A 17,442-nucleotide genomic window follows, 5' to 3' on the forward strand; every position below is an offset into this window, starting at 1 on the left:
AGCAGAGTAGCTTTTGTTAATTTGAATGAGAATACAAAATTATATTTCTTCTAGACAGTAGCATTTTTGTTTTACATTTATCTATTGAAGTATTATTTTGCTGTTGCAGAGTATTTTCATTCACACTGGCAGAAGGCCAAGATGATAGAGCAGATGGAATTTGGAATGCTATAGTTTAGGGAGGAGATCATAAAGGAGGGCTCAATGGGTTTAGAATGCCAACTAGTTAAGCACCTGGAGATGAAATGTGCTGTCTTTGACTAAATTCTTTCAAGTGTGTCTTATTTCAATAATCATGGAATCACAGCCAGGTTATAGGTGTATGCAGTTGTGTATATAACAATCCTGTCAATATAGAAGATTGTCTCCCAACAATGTATAAAATGAGACAGAACAGCTCACGTATATTATCATTCTATTTATATGAAATATTAAGAATAGGTGAATCCATACAAACACAAAGCAGATTTATATTTGCTAAGGGCTATGGTGAGGGAAAAAATGGGGAGTAGCTGCTTATGGGCATGGAGTTTCTTTTTAACATGATGAAAATATTTTGGAATTAAATAGAGGTGGTAGTTTCACAACATTATGAATGTATTAAGTGCCACTGAATTGTTCACTTTAAAATAGTTAATTTTATGTTGCATTAATTTCATCTAATTTTTAACAATAAATTTAAAAATAAAATCATAATAAATATTTGAAAGCATCCAGAGAGAAATAATGCACACCTAAATGGGAAAACAATTTGAATAACAAAGGATTTTTAAATCTGAAATCATAGTTAACAAGGAAGTAGAACAACTATTTTTTCAGCACTGAAACAAAAAAAACTGTCAACAGTGAACGATATATCCTGTGAAAGTATCCGTAAAGAATTAAGACAAAATAAAGACATCCTCAATTGAAGAAAAACTAACAATTTGTTGCTATCAGGCCTACCCTTGAAGAATGGTTAAAAGAATTTTAAATAGAAAACTAATGATAATAGATGAAGACTTGATCTTTCAGTAAAGAACGAACAATGGACTGGGTAAAAACTATAGGTAAACGTAAGAGATTATACTTCACCTGATTAATTTCTTTTATTATCCTTTATGATTGAATAAAAATGATCATACCATCTTATGTGGTACTCAATGTATACAGAGGAAATACTTAAGACAATTATATTTAAAAAGTGGAGAAAGTGTAAAGATCTAAGTGGAAGTAAAGTTTCTTCGCTTTACTTGAAATGTTAAGACATCAAATCCAGTAGACTGTGATAAAGCATGTATATATGTGGTAATAGCTAAAGCAACCACTAAGAAAATTATATAAAGAAATATACTGGCCGGGCGCGGTGGCTCAAGCCTGTAATCCCAGCACTTTGGGAGGCCGAGACGGGCGGATCACGAGGTCAGGAGATCGAGACCATCCTGGCTAACACGGTGAAACTCCGTCTCTACTAAAAAAAAATACAAAAAAACTAGCCGGGCAATGTGGTGGGCACCTGTAGTCCCAGTTATTCGGGAGGCTGAGGCAGGAGAATGGCGTAAACCTGGGAGGCGGAGCTTGCAGTGAGCCGAGATCGCGCCACTGTACTCCAGCCTGGGCGACAAGGGCGAGAGACTCCGTCTCAAATAAAAAAAAAAAAGAAATATACTTTAAAACACCTTAAATAGGAAAGTTAAAATGCCATTTTACAGTCAGAAATATGAAGTGGAGAAAGTTTTCTAGGTTGACAAAAAGACTGATAGTGTTATTTAATTAGAAATAGACTACAAGTAACAAAAAAGTAACAGCTGGTGATTAGCAAGTTAATAATAGGTCAAGTTTAGGGGAGCAAAAACGAAAGCTGAGATACAGTGGTGATTATAATGGAGTTTGAACTTTTACGTTTTTCCCAAAAAAAAGTATAATTTCTGGGGAATCCATCAGCATTAATATAGATGGCATTAATTAATGAGACTGTGAGTTTGTTAGGTTGATTTTAAGGCACAGACAAATAATTCTACTGCCATTAGTATTACAGATGGACTTACAGTTGAAAATAAACCTCAAGGCAAATTGTAGTTGAAGTTCTGTACTATTCATTCTACACAATGATTAAGTGTGCCCTTAGACCTCATGAGAAGCTGCAAATTAAATAACCCTCAATAAGCAATAAAGGGTTGTGCATTTTCTCTACTTTATAGCTTTAATAATCAAAAACAAAATACATAATAGAAATCAAAATAGTGGAGGTGTGTTTTAAACTAATTTTAAAATGGAAACATCGTATTAGAATTATATATAATACTTTCACAAGTTTATTTTAAACACCAAGTAAAAGACATGTAAGTTTAAAAGGTCATGAAAAGGAGTTCTCAGCATTATATTTACAAACTTTTAACAAGTAGGGACAGATTTTTCTGGTCAAATTGTATAAAATAGCACTCTCTTGAATAAAATATTATGATCATGGTTGCAAATGGAAAAAAAAAAGCACTTCTCAAACTCTAATGTGCTTACAAATAGCCTGCCAAACTTGTTAAAATAAAGTTTCTAATTCAGCAAATCTGGAGTGGGGTACAAAAATTTGCATGTCTAACAATCTCCCAGGTGATGCTGATAACTACAGATTTTGGACCACAGTTGAGTATCACGGGTCTAACATATTAGGAATGTGGTACTAATAAGGCCAACATTATGAATTCTAACTTATATTGGCCAGTTAGCTTGAGGTAAAATGAAAGAACATAGAATCTGGAATGAGGTTGAACAGCCACCATAAATTATATCACTTACTCCAAAGATTTTACAAGTCATTTATACAAAAGTGACAATCAGAGATTATGTAGAAATATTTCGTAGCAAACAGGTCAGAGTACCCCAAATTGTAAGTACAAGTCAATATACATATTGATCAATATAAAAAGCAACTTCTGCACTTTGGCCCACTATTTCTCTTACTCTACCCACTTTCAGCCTCACATCCCCAGGCCATTAATAGCAACACTATTTAAAAATATTCACACCTATAAAAAGAGGAAAGAAATAATATGATTAAAATAATTTCAATAAGAATTATCAGGAAAAGTGTACTCAGTATAAATTATTAGGAAACAATAAATATCAAACAAGTGGTTGGTAAAATTTTGATTAAATGTTATTCTTTTGCTTTTGGTTGCTACTGTTGTATTTTGAATGTGCACCAACCTTCATCTTGCTAATTTTATTTCCAAAAATATTAAAACAATGTTAAATGACTTATAGTTCTTATTCTTTCCAAATCAAACACTCTAAAGTGAAAAACAAATAGTCTTCCACACATGTAAAATATACATGTATTTTGTCTAGATACAATAAAGAAAATGCAACATTCTGTTGAATAAATACTTTCCATATTAGATAAAATGTGTGTCTTTTCTGAGCAACTACTACTAAGAACCTGTTAAGATGAAAACTATTTTTTCATCCATCCCATTTTTTTGTGCAAAAATATATGCCTGGCCTAACATTTGAGGCGGGAAGTGTCTAAGATAAATTAGACTAAACTAAATCTATTACAATATAGAAATTTCTATCTCATTGAAATTAAAATTATATTTACTTGGCCTCTAAGGTCAATTGTTGATCTTTACATTAAGGGACAGACATGCCCCTAGTGGTTCCAATAGTGGATTGAAAAAAAAAAAAAAAACACTGGACAACCTTGGCTACTGTCACTTTTGCAATTAGTCATCAGAGAAGACTGTTTTAATCTCACAGACACACATGGCTCATAAGCACCAGAGCTGTAGGTGTAGGTGTAGTAATTTCTAATTCATGAGCATGAGAAAACAACATTCTCATCACATTTCTGTGTCTCTGTGTCTCTAATAGAATACTTTTTATTGGACTGTTGTGTGTATAAAATAGAAATGTTGTGTTTCAAAATGAAGAGGATGCTGCTATGCATGAAAATACCATTAGCAAAAATGATGCAAATATATTTAAGTGGTGTTTCTCAAAGGACTCAATCTGTTTTACCTTAAAGCTGACAAATTACGTAACACATATATGTGATGCTCACTAGAATGAAGAAATTGCAACAAATCAAAATCAAACTAAAACAGAACATGCTCTCTTGCACTAAGTGTTAAAGTTAAATTAACACTATCAGAAACACTTAAACAATATTTCTTCCATAGTATAGGAAGTTAGTCTGGGTTTCACCTAAATCAAAAGTTAGATACTGGTGTGTCTTGCTTAACATAGAAGTTTTACTACTAAAAGGGGGGATAATGGTACAATAGGCACATTCAGTGCATGGTCCATGTGAATTCTACACTGCATTATTGTATGAAGTTGAAGCACCCTTCTGTAATATGCCCAATTAGCATCTAATATTTTATAAGCCTGGGATTTTCTTGTTCTTCTTAAAGTTGGATATTGAATATTTAATAGAATTTTGTTATTAAAAACCTTTTCTTGGCCATCTGGTAGAAGTATTCTGCATGTATTGAGATTTCTGACTTATTTTGGAAAATCAAAAGGCAGAATAATTTTTGACACGTTGTCAGAGAATCCATTGTTTAGACTAGCTTTATCCACAATTTATGTATGCTAAGTAACACTTCATAGCAAATTGAGTAAATGGTGTTAAAGTTTGAAAGATAAAATTAAGGATTAGTGCAGTGCTGCATCTGATAAATACTTGTTGAATGAATGATAGAGAACACAATTGATCAGATCCATATCATTGCCTTCTTAACTGTTCCCAGGAACAAAAGTAATCCTATAATAAAGAAGTTACCTTTTGATAATAAAACCCAATGTTTCCTCATTATACAAGCATTTTCCAAGGAAATAGGATCATTCACTGCAAAGTTCACTTCTTACTAATTTTTTCAGGTGCATTTCAATCCCCATGTGTCTTCCTTTTTCTCTTAGTTTGGACTCTGATAAAATGATTTACCTTGTCTTCTTTGAACACAGTGCCTTAGTCATAATAAGCACAAAAATATGTTGATTGTTTTATTAATCAAGGTACCTGCCACTAAACTAAATTACTCAGGTGAAAAAAAATGAAATATGTAAGTTAAAAATTAACATTTTTAATAACAGTAGGAGGGGAGTGGAGACAAGGATTTAAACACTACCCAAGGCAAAACAAGCTTGCAGTGGAATATTCCGAGGGCCTAATTTTAAATAGTCCTACTGATAAACAGCACTAATCATTGAACTCACTATTGATGAGAGTAAGAACTGTTAAAGTCACTTGGCTAGGGGTGAAACTTCAATCTCTTTTTCTTCCATTAACTCTTCCTTTTATATAGGCTAGCAGTATTTAAAATATACTTAGTTTGCCTTGAAGGATTGTTTGCCTAAAGTAACTATCTTTAAGTATGTTGCTTATATTATGGCTAATATATTCTAAAGAAAATTTTTTATTGTTTGGAGAACAGTACATCACCATTAGACCTTGATGCAGCTGAAACAAATAAAGCAAGAACAAAATTATACTCCAATATCCTTGAAATCTTTGTTGTTTTGTAGTAAATGTAGATTGTTTCTTTAGCTTTGTTGTTTGAACAGATGTGTATTTGCATAATGTGAAGATTTAGTTAGACTTGTGAAAGGAAAATCACATCTCTATTTTACAATGGGACTAATATATGTATAAAGGATTAGATAAAGCAATTCAAAAACAAGCATATGATTTACACTTTGGTTCTAACCCACTCTGTACTTGAGAAGCTACAAGATGTATCATGAATGTATAACACTATGCCTAATTTTCAATAGAGTACATAAAGGTATGCTTCATCTGTAGAAAATTATTCTCTTTGCATTCTTGGGAAATCAACTTGTACTGTTGCAGTTCTATTTTTTTTTTAAGATTTGTATGCTTGGGTGTTTTCTTATGACTGCTAACTCTGAATCTTAGATAATATCCAAACCAACAGCAGATAACTAAAAATTTAATATAGTATAATACAGCATTTCAAACAGGCCACTATTGTGCCTTGAATTATAATATCTCATTACTTTGAGTCATTTAGTGTCACAAAGACTTCTGTGCACCAATTTATCATCTTTCTTGTTTTTCCTTAGAATAGAAGGGTTGATTGTGAACATAGCAGGCTCATATTAAACAATTTTTATGATGAGCACGAAAGTCAGTTTGCCTTATATTAGGACTATATTTCCTATAATAATAGTGTTTATTAGTTGCAGTGGTAAAGAACAATAGACACTTACTTAATTATTAGCAGAAGGTAGCATGATATGCGACATATATTAAAATCTATTATAAATCAGGTCCAGCACAACCTATGTGAATCCACAGCAAAACAAAGTATACTGCTTTGATTTTAGATTTATCACATTTGAATTTAACATAAAAATGGGATCTACAGTGAGGTCACAAATGTCTGAACTAAACTTGGATATTTTCTCCTTTCTCTGTTCAGTGAAATAAAGATTTTCAGTCCTTAGTAGTGTCTGACCTTCAGTCCTGAAAATCCTGAATCCTCTCAACTATATGATGTAAAAAAAGAGAGCATAAAGAGAAACATTCAACCATATCACAACTGCAAAGAAAAATAAACACATTCAACCACATTACCTTTTTGACCTGATCTAAATGCATCATTGTAACAAATTTTTTATATTTGCAGTTTCAGTAGTCAGAAGGTCAAAAGCACTGACTGACTACCTTTAGATTATCCTTTGATTTATCTTTAAGAGGCTTCTGCAAGACTTGAAGAAAGATTTTGTAAAAAAAGAAATAAGATCATAAAGAAAAAGTCATATAGCTTGAGGATTTTAAATAATATATAGAAATATAAATTCTCCCAAAGAAAAAAGCTTTTCATTCTTTTTGCTTTATAATTCCATACTAATGAATAAACTAGTGTTTCTACTCTAAAAAATTAGAAATAAAAGTTCAAGATAGCCAATTAATAATCCATAAAGTATTGTATTGATTTAATCCAAATGCTTATATAATATAATTTTGCAAAACAAAGCAAAGGTCAAACAATTCCTCTGATATTACCTATTCAAAAATCTACTGCAGGCAAAATCAGAAAATATTGCTATTTTATAATACATAGAATATTAAACTAACATTAGCATAAGACATTTTATTTAATTTTGATTAAAATGAATTCATTGACTTTTGTGTGTAGCTCTGAAAGTCTTATTAATACTTTTTGTAATAATCTGAGAGAAAAAAAAATCCTTATACTGATTGGTAAAGAAAAAGAAAACCTCTGTGGAAAAAAAGTCGTAACATACATTCAGAGCATGTTGTTTTTAGATTTCATTTAGTTATTTTTTTAGATCTTATTTACTGAACATCTTAAGATTTTGTAGTATACTATTAGAACAATCAATATTCATATAGCACAATCTCATAAGTATTGCCTCAATTTTCTAAGACATATATGGTACATTCAAAATAATTAGTGAATACTAGAAAATATTGATTTTAAATATTATTCTTTATGTTTTCATGTTTTATAAAATATTTCCCCTCCAAATAGTGTGAGCACAAAAAAATCTCACAATAAAAACTTTATTTTTTTCTTAAATCTTTTCTTTTTAGCAGGAATAAAATATAATGTTTCATATCCAAACTGAAGACAATATTCCAAAATTATAGTTCATAGAAAAGCCTATATTTATGTTGCAGCTTCTTATGGTCAGTGATACATACCCTCTGAAATAAAAGAATAACTTTACTGTGCATATGCCAGAGCATAGTTAGGCTATTGTACTTCTGATAAAGATATAAGCTGAATAACCTTACCTGTCTGGCTTCTTGCAAATACATTTCATTTTCTCCTTTCTACATTTTGTCTTTTCCATGATAAATAGGTATGAGGAATGGTTCTTTTGAACATCATTTTTGTTCATAGTGCACTATGCTTTTCAGTGACTGACTATTCTTTGCTTATTCCGTTTTTTGGTTTATGCACAAATTTACTTTTTGAATAACATTATTTCAGTATCATGACACTTTGATAAACCATTTTATTTCTTTAGAATTCAGGTGGCTTTGGCATGATGGAACTTTTCCAGAGTGGTAGAAAGCTAATCCATGAACTCATTTTTATTTAAGATCTCTGTAAATGTCATAATACTATATCAAGACAGTATATGTCACAAAAAATAGTTCATTTGTCTTCAAAATGAACATTTTTTCCTGTTTCTTTCTGAGTTATTATACTGAAATTAATAAGTATTATAAGCCGCCTTGCCAATTCAGCATCAACCATAGCTAATTTTCAGTTAGCACTTGTTCTGTACCAGGTAAAAGTCAAGCTTCTCATATAACTAACTAATTTAATTATTGACCTTAAGAAGTAGGCACCATTATTATGTTTATTTTATAGATAAGAAAATTTGTGTAGTGATAAGAGAAATCTGAAATTACACTGCCTATATTTGAACATCTGCCACCTCTATGACGTGATGCTAATTAATATAACCTCTCTAGACCTGTTTCCTCATTCCTTCAGAAGTGGCAAATAGTCCCATTTGATTTCAGCAACAGGGGATTTATATTAGAAGATTATCTGACTTAAGGTGAGAAAAGTGACATGAGATGAGTTTGGGAAAGTCTACTCACTCTGTCGCCCAGGCTGGAGTGCAGTGGCCGGATCTCAGCTCACTGCAAGCTCCACCTCCCGGGTTCACGCCATTCTCCTGCCTCAGCCTCCCGAGTAGCTGGGACTACAGGCGCCCGCCACCTCGCCCGGCTAGTTTTTTGTATTTTTTTAGTAGAGACGGGGTTTCACCATGTTAGCCAGGATGGTCTCGATCTCCTGACCTCGTGATCTGCCCGCCTCAGCCTCCCAAAGTGCTGGGATTACAGGCTTGAGCCACCGAATATTTTCAATTTTATTTCATAAGCAGTGGAGAATTACATACTTTTTAAAAAATGTTTACCAGTTGCTATACTATAAAAATACATTTTCAATTCGTTATTCAATATGAAACATGAACTTGAAACGTTCATGTTTCTACTGCTTTTGAGTATATTATGTCACATTTATTTTAATATCCTAGACCTGTGCTGTATAAAACAGTAGCAATTAGTTACATGTGGCTATTTAAATTAAATTAAGTCAATTTTTTTTTTTAATTGGCTCCTCAAGGAAGAGGGCACAACAAGATGGCTAAATAGAAGCCTCCAGCAATTGTGCCCCACTCCACTCCACCACAAGAACACCAAATTGAACAATTTGCCACAAAAAAAAAAATGTAACTTTGTAAGAATCAAAAATTAGGTGAGTAGTCACAGTATCTGGTTTTAACATCATATCAAGGAAAGAGGCAAGGAAGAGGGTAGAAAGGACAGTCTGGAATCACCTACACCACCACTGCCCCATATCCCAGCAACAGTCTAGTGATGTAGAAAGAGAATCTATATTATTTGGGGAAGAAGAGTTAAGTTGATTGTAGGACTTTGCATTGGAACTCAGTGATGCCCAATAAGAGTGGAAACCAACAAGGGGCAGAACTCATCTGGCACCCATGGAGGGAGCATTTAGGCAAGGTTTAGCCAGAGGCAAATAGTCTATCCTAGGAGTTGGAACCTGAGTTAAACCAAGCCTCACCACCACAGGCTGAAGTGTTCTAGGACCCCAAAATAAACCTAAAAAGCGATCCAGGCCACAAGAACTACAATTTCTAGGCAAGTCCTCATGTTGTGTTGGGTTCAAAGCCAGGGGAGTAATGCAAATGATCTAGTGAGACACTAGCCTAGGCAGCCAAGAGAGTGCTTGTTTCACACCTCCTCCAACCACAGGCATTGCAGTTCACAGTTCTAGGAAAGATTCTTTCCTTCTGCTTGAGGGGAGGAGAGGGAAGAGTAAAGAGGACATTGTCTTGCAACTTGGATACAAGCTCAGCTGCAGTGGGATAGGGTAACACGTAGCATCCTAAGGACCCCATTTCAGGCCCTAGCCCCCAGATGACATTTCTAGACATACTCTGGCCCAGAAAGGATATCACTGTTTTAAAGGGAAGAACCCAGTCCTGGCAGGATTCATCACTTGCTACCTAAAGAGCCCTTTGGCCCTGAATAATCAGCAGTAGTAGCCAGGCAGTACTCACCATGAGCCTTGGGTCAGACTAAGAGCTATGCTGGCTTCGGGTGCAAGCCAACATAGTCTGAACTTGGTGACTACAGACAGAGACTCCTTCAGCTTCAGGAAAAGAGGGAAAACCCTCAAAAAACTAGGTATAGAAGGAACCTACCTCAACTTAACAAACTCATATAATGTAGGTCCAAAGCTAGTACCATACTGAATGCGGAAAAACTGAAATCATTCCCTCTAAGATCCAGACCATGACAAGGATGCCTACATTCACCACTGTCAAACAACACAGCACTGGAAGTCCTAGGTACATCAATCAGACAAAAGAAAGAAATAAAGGGCATTCAGAAGGTGACGGTTAATACTGAGTGGCAATTTGACTGGATTGAAAGATGCAAAGTATTGCATCGTGGTTGTGTCTGTGCGAGTGTTGCCAAAGGAAATTAAGATATGAGTCACTGGGCTGTGGAAGCCAGACCTACCCTTAATCTGGTGGGCACAATCTAATCAGCTCCCAGCGAATATAAAGCAGGCAGAAAAACATGAAGAGGGGAGACTGGCCTAGTCTCTCAGCCAATATCTTTCTCCCTTGTTGGATGCTTCCTGCCCTTGAACATCAGACTCCAAGTTCTTCAGTTTTGAGACTTGAACTGGCTCTCTTTGCTCCTCAAGCTTGCAGACAGTCTATTGTGGGAACTTGCTATCGTGTAAGTTAATACTTAATAAACTAATAGCTCCCATTAGTTCTGTTTTTCTAGAGACAAAGAAGGCCATTACATAATGATAAAGGGATCAATTCATCAGGAAGAGCTAACTATCCTAAATACATATTCACCCAATACAGGAGCACCCAGATTCATAAAGCAAGTCCTTAGAGACTTACAAAGAGACTTAGACTCCCATACAATAATAATGGGAGACTTTAACACCCCACTGTCAACATTAGACAGATCAACAAGACAGAAAGTTAACAAGGATATCCAGGAATTGAACTCAACTCTGCACCAAGCAGACCTAATAGACATCTACAGAACCCTCCGGCCCAAATCAACAGAATATACATTCTTCTCAGCACCACATCGCACTTATTCCAAAATTGACCACATAGTTGGAAGTAAAGCACTCCTCAGCAAATGTAAAAGAACAGAAATTATAACAAACTGTCTCTCAGACCACAGTGCAATCACACTGGAACTCAGGATTAAGAAACTCAATCAAAACCGCTCAATGTCAGCAGGGGAGGATTTTAATAATCAAATGGATAGGATGACCTGTTCTGTGGACACCACTCAGCCTCTTTCCCCAGCCTACCCCTGTCATCACCCAATGGGCCCATGAACAAAGTGGACATTGTGGCAGGGATGGAGGTTATGCACGGGCTCAAAAATATGAACTTCCACTCACCAAGGCTGACCTGGCTACTGTCACTTCTAAGTGCCCATTTTGCCAGCAGCAGAGACCAACACTGTCCTCAATATGGCACTATTCTTTGGGGTGATCAGTCAGCTACCTCGTGGCAGGTTGATTATATTGAACCTCTTTTATCATGGAAAGGGAAAAAGTTTGTCCTCACTGTAATAGACACTTACTCTGGATATGGATTTGCCTACCCTGCATGCAATGCTTCTGCCAAGACTACCATCCATACACTCACAAAATGCCTTATCCATTGTCGTGATATTCCACACAGCATTGCTTCTGACCAAGGCACTCGCTTTATGGATAAAGAAGTGCAGCAGTGGGCTCATGCTCATGGAATTCATTGGTCTTACAATGTTACTCATGATCCTGAAGTAGCTGGATTCATAGAATGGTGGAATCAAATTATCTTTGTTTGCAGATCCTATATTTGGCAAAACCTAGAGACTACTAAAAATTATGAGAAATAATGAACAAATTAAATCAAGTTGTAGGATATAAAATAAATACAAAAAAATATAAGTAACATTTTTATATGCCAATACTGAGCAATCTGAAAATTAAATTAAAAAGCAATCCCACTTACAATAACTACAAGTAAAATTAAATAAATGGAAACTAAACAAAAATGTTAAAGACCTCTACAATGAAAACTATAAAATATTTGTGCAAGAAATTTAAGAGGACATCACAAAATGGAAACATGCTCAGTGTTCATGGATTAGAAGAATCAATAACATGAAAGTGTCTATATTACACAAAGCAATCTATAGATTCAATGCAATCCCTATAAAAATATCAATGATGTTCTTCACAGAAATAGAAAAAGTAATTCTAAAATTTATATGGAATCATAAAAGACCCAAAATGTCCAACTTTACTCTGAGCAAAAAATAATATAATAATAATAAATAAAAATGAAGAATCACATTACATTCCTTCAAATTAAACTATAAAGCTATAGTAACCAAAATGGCATGGTACTGACCAAAAAACAACAGAAGTATGAAACAATAGAACAGAATAGAAAACTAAGAAACACATCCATATACCTACAGTTAACTGATTTTCAACAAAGGTGCCAAGAACATGTATTGGGGAAATAACAGCCTCTTCAATATATGATGCTGGGAAAACTGGATATCCATATGCAGAAAAATGAATGTAGACCCTTGTCTTTCACCATGTACAAAAATTAATTCAAAATAGGTTAAAAACTTAAATCTATGACCTGAAATTATACAACTACTAATGAAACATTGGGGAAACTCTCTAGTACATTGGTCTGTACAAAGATTTCTTGAGTAATATCCTACAAGCACAGACAACCAAAGTAAAAATAGACAAGAATATGCCAAATTTAAAAACTCCTGCCCAGCAAAGAAAACAAAAAAGTGAAAAGACAACACACAGAATGGGAAAAAATATTTGCAAACTATCCATCTGACAACTGATTAATAACCAGAATATATAATGAGCTCAAACAACTTGATAGGATAAAATCTAAAATTGTGATTTAAAAATTGGCAAGAAGACACACAAATGGCCAACAGGTAAAAGAATAGGTGCACAACATCCTTGGCCATTAGAAAAATGCAAATTAAAATTACAATGAGATATCATGTCACCCTAGTTAAAATGGTTTATATCCAAAGACAGGCAATAACAAATATTGGTAAGGATATGAAGAAAAGGGACCCCTCATACACTATTTTGGGGAATGCAAATTAGTACAACCACTATAAAGAACAGTTTGGAGTTTCCTCAAAAACCTGAAATTAGAACTACCACATTATCTTGCAACCCAACTGCTAGGTATATACCCCTCAAAATGGAAATCAGTATACCAAAAGACAGCTGCACTCTTGTGTTTATTGCATTACTCCACACAATAGCCAAGAGTTGGAAACAACCTAAATGTCTATCAACAGACAGATGGATAAACAAAATGTGGTACCTATCCGTGGAGTAGTATTCAATCATAAAATAGAATGAGATCCTGTCATTTGCAAAAACATGGATGGAACTTGAAGACATTATGTTAAGTAAAATAAGCCAGGCACAGAAAACCAAACTTTGCATGTTCTCACTCATTTGTGAGAGTGAAAATTAAAACAATTGAACTCACAGAGATAGAGTAGAATGATGGTTACTAGAGGTTGGGAAGGACAGTGGTATGGGGGGAAGTAGGATGGTTAACAGGTACAAAATAATAGTTAGAAACAATGAATATGTCTTGCATTTAATAGCACAGCAGGGTGACTATAGTCAACAATAATTTATTGTATATTTTAAAATATCTAAAATTGTATAATTGGATTATTTGCAACATAAAGGATAAATGCTTGAGGTGATGGACACCCCATTTACCCTGATGTAATTATTATGCATTGAATGACTATATCAATAAATTTCATATAACCAATTAATACACATACTTGCTATGTACTCACAAACTTAAAAAATGGCTCCTGTATCACAATAGGCACATTTTAAATGTTCAAATGCCAACTATGTCTAGTACTTACTAGACTGTATTGGACAACACAAATTTAGCATATTTTCATTATCACAAGATTTTTATTTGACCACACAACTCTAAACAATGCCATCATGTTTGTTGGAATACTTCAGTCACTTCACCCTTACTGTATTAATTATTTCTACATGTCCCCCAAAGGGTACCTAGATGTCACAGTCTGCCCTTTAAGAGTGCCTACAATATACTTCCTTTTCTGTTCCAATTCCCCCCAAGTCAATGTTTTCAGACCTTGAGGCTTTTCTGAAAGGACACACTATGGTCAATCCAGTATCCATGTCAGAGTGTTGTCTCCCATGCTCCTAAAGTATCATTCTCTCCATAAAAATAAACAACTATAAAAGCACTTTGTTATTTATCTGCACACAGAAAATTATTTTCCCCACTTCTATCATCTCTTCAAAAACCAAGCCATTTAATTCTACATAATTTTAAGCGTATGCTGCAACTTACATAACCAAGTTCAAATATTCACCATCTACATTACCAAGACTTTACAGTCTCCTTAAGAACATTTGAAAGTACACCTGCTTTATGTATGTATAACTAAAAGGCCCCTTTGGATACTTCCTAAACAGAATAAACTATTTTCATTGAAGTTCATTTGAAGTTGCTTACACCAATAGATAAAACAGACCTATAGTAACTTTAAAGTGCCTCCCTCTTTTTTTATATTTCAAAACTCTCAGATGAATTTATTGACAGTATATACTATAACGAAGAAAATACTGATCAATAAAATTTTATATTGACATAAAATCTGGCACACACTGATCTCAGTAGTCCCTGGAAATTTTAGACAATAGGCTATTTGATTGATAGGTAGAATGATAAATAGATAATATACTTGCATCAACTATTTCTTTATAAGATATTGAATTGGATAGCAATTCAAGTACTTATTTGGATTTGCTATAGTTGTATAATCTGCATCATATAACCCCTGACTGTGTTCTCTTTCTATAAATCAGGGGTAAGGTAAGCAAGACAATGATACTTGATTTAACAAAACATGATATAGTGGGCGTGTATGCTTAAAATGTTAGACAATTTGGTGCTAAACATGAAATGAATTAAAGAAAGAAATAAAAATCAAAGGTTGGAGGCAAAAAAATCATTTAAAATTAGATTTCTTTAGGATAATCCTTAATCTCTGAAAATGCACTTTAAAATTGCATATAAATGTGAAGTGCTAATAGAGGCACTGAAAAATTAATTTAAGGACTGCCAACTTCCTTAATAAAACATCAGAGAACATCGTTGAAATTTGCAATGTCATTTTCCCTCACATACATTTGCATATCTGTGACTATAAATACATTCCTTTAAGACTGTTCAAGTCCGCCTATTCAGATGTGATTTAGGTCACTGTATAAAAAGAGAGGTCAGTATTTATTTCAAGTTCCAGGATACCTCTGTCACATTGTTTTGCTTTTATAAACATAAGGACTTTTGTCATTAACAATACATATGTGGCCATTATCAAATATTAAAAAAAAGAGATCACAATTAGATTCCATGTCACACACACAAGATTGGCTATAGTTAAAACAAAAAGATGATAAGCAGTGGTAAAACTGTAGAGAAATCTGAACCTTTATGTACTGCTGGCAGGAATGTAAAATGGCACAGCCACTGTGGAAAACAGTCTGGCAGTTTCTCAAAAAGTTATACATAGAGTTACCATATGACCTGGTGTATTAGTCTGGTTTCATGCTGCTGATAAAGACATTTCTGAGAATGGGAAATTTACAAAAAAAGAAAAAGAAAAAGGTTTAATTGAACTTACAATTCCACGTGGCTGGGGAAGCCTCACAATCATGGTGGAAGGCAAGGAGGAACAAGTCACATCTAACATAAATGGCAGCAGGCAAAGAGAGAGCACTTGTGCAGGGAAACTCCCCCTTGTAAACCCACCAGATCTCATGAGACTTATTCACTATCATGAGAACAGCACGGGGAAGACCTGCTTCCATGATTCAGTTACCTCCTACCAGGTCCCTCCCACAACACATGGGAATTCAAGATAAGACTTGGCTGGGGGACACAGCCAAACCATATTGTTCTGCCACTGAGCCCTCCCAAATCTCATGTCCTCTCATTTCAAAAGCAATCATGCCATCCTAGCAGTCCCCCAAAGTCTCCCCCAAAGTCTTAACTTATTTCAGGATTAACTATAAAGCCCATAGTCCAAAGTCTCATCTGAGAAAAAGCAAGTCCTTCCATGAGCATGTAAAATCAAAAGCAATTTAGTTACTTCCTAGATATAATGGGGGTACAGGCATTGGGTAAATACAGCAATTTCAAATGGGTGAAATTGGCCAAAACAAGAGGGCTACAGGCTCCATACAAGTCCAAAATTCATCAGGGCAGTCAAATCTCAAAGCTCCAAGATGATCTCCTTTGACTCCGTTTCTTACATCCAGGTCATGCTGATGCAAGAGGTAGGTTACCACAGTCTTGCAAAGCTCTGCCTTTGTGGCTTTGCAGGGTGGGCCCCCCCCTCCTGGCTGCTTTCACAGGCTGGCATTGACTGTCTGTGGCTTTTTCAGGTGCATAGTGCAAGCTGTTGGTGGATCTACCATTCTGGGGTCTAGAGGATGGTGGCCCTCTTCTCACAGCTCCACTGGGCAGTGTCACAGTAGGGACTCTGTGTGGGGGCTCCAACCCCACATTTCCCTTCTGCACTGCCCTAGCAGAGGTTCTACATGAGACCTCTCCCTGACAGCAAACTTCTGCCTGGACATAATTGTGTTTTATTTTTTTTTTTTTATTTTTTATTTTTTATTATACTTTAAGTTCTAGGGTACATGTGCATAACGTGCAGGTTTGTTACATATGTATACATGTGCCATGTTGGTGTGCTGCACCCATCAACTCGTCAGCACCCATCAATTCATCATTTATATCAGGTATAACTCCCCAATGCAATCCCTCCCCCCTCCCCCCTCCCCATGATAGGCCCCAGTGTGTGATGTTCCCCTTCCCGAGTCCAAGTGAACTCATTGTTCAGTTCCCACCTATGAGTGAGAACATGAGGTGTTTGGTTTTCTCTTCTTGTGATAGTTTGCTAAGAATGATGGTTTCCAGCTGCATCCATGTCCCTACAAAGGACGCAAACTCATCCTTTTTTATGGCTGCATAGTATTCCATGGTGTATATGTGCCACATTTTCTTAATCCATTCTGTCACTGATGGGCATTTGGGTTGATTCCAAGTCTTTGCTATCAACAAAATTGACAGACCGCTAGCAAGGCTAATAAAGTAGAAAAGAGAGAGGAATCAAATAGATGCAATAAAAAATGATAAAGGGGATATCACCACCGACCCCACAGAAATACAAACTACCATCAGAGAATACTATAAACACCTCTACGCAAATCAACTAGAAAATCTAGAAGAAATGGATAATTTCCTGGACAC

This window comes from Piliocolobus tephrosceles, chromosome 12 (genome assembly GCF_002776525.5).
Source record: "Piliocolobus tephrosceles isolate RC106 chromosome 12, ASM277652v3, whole genome shotgun sequence".
In the NCBI taxonomy this organism is placed as follows: domain Eukaryota; kingdom Metazoa; phylum Chordata; class Mammalia; order Primates; family Cercopithecidae; genus Piliocolobus; species Piliocolobus tephrosceles.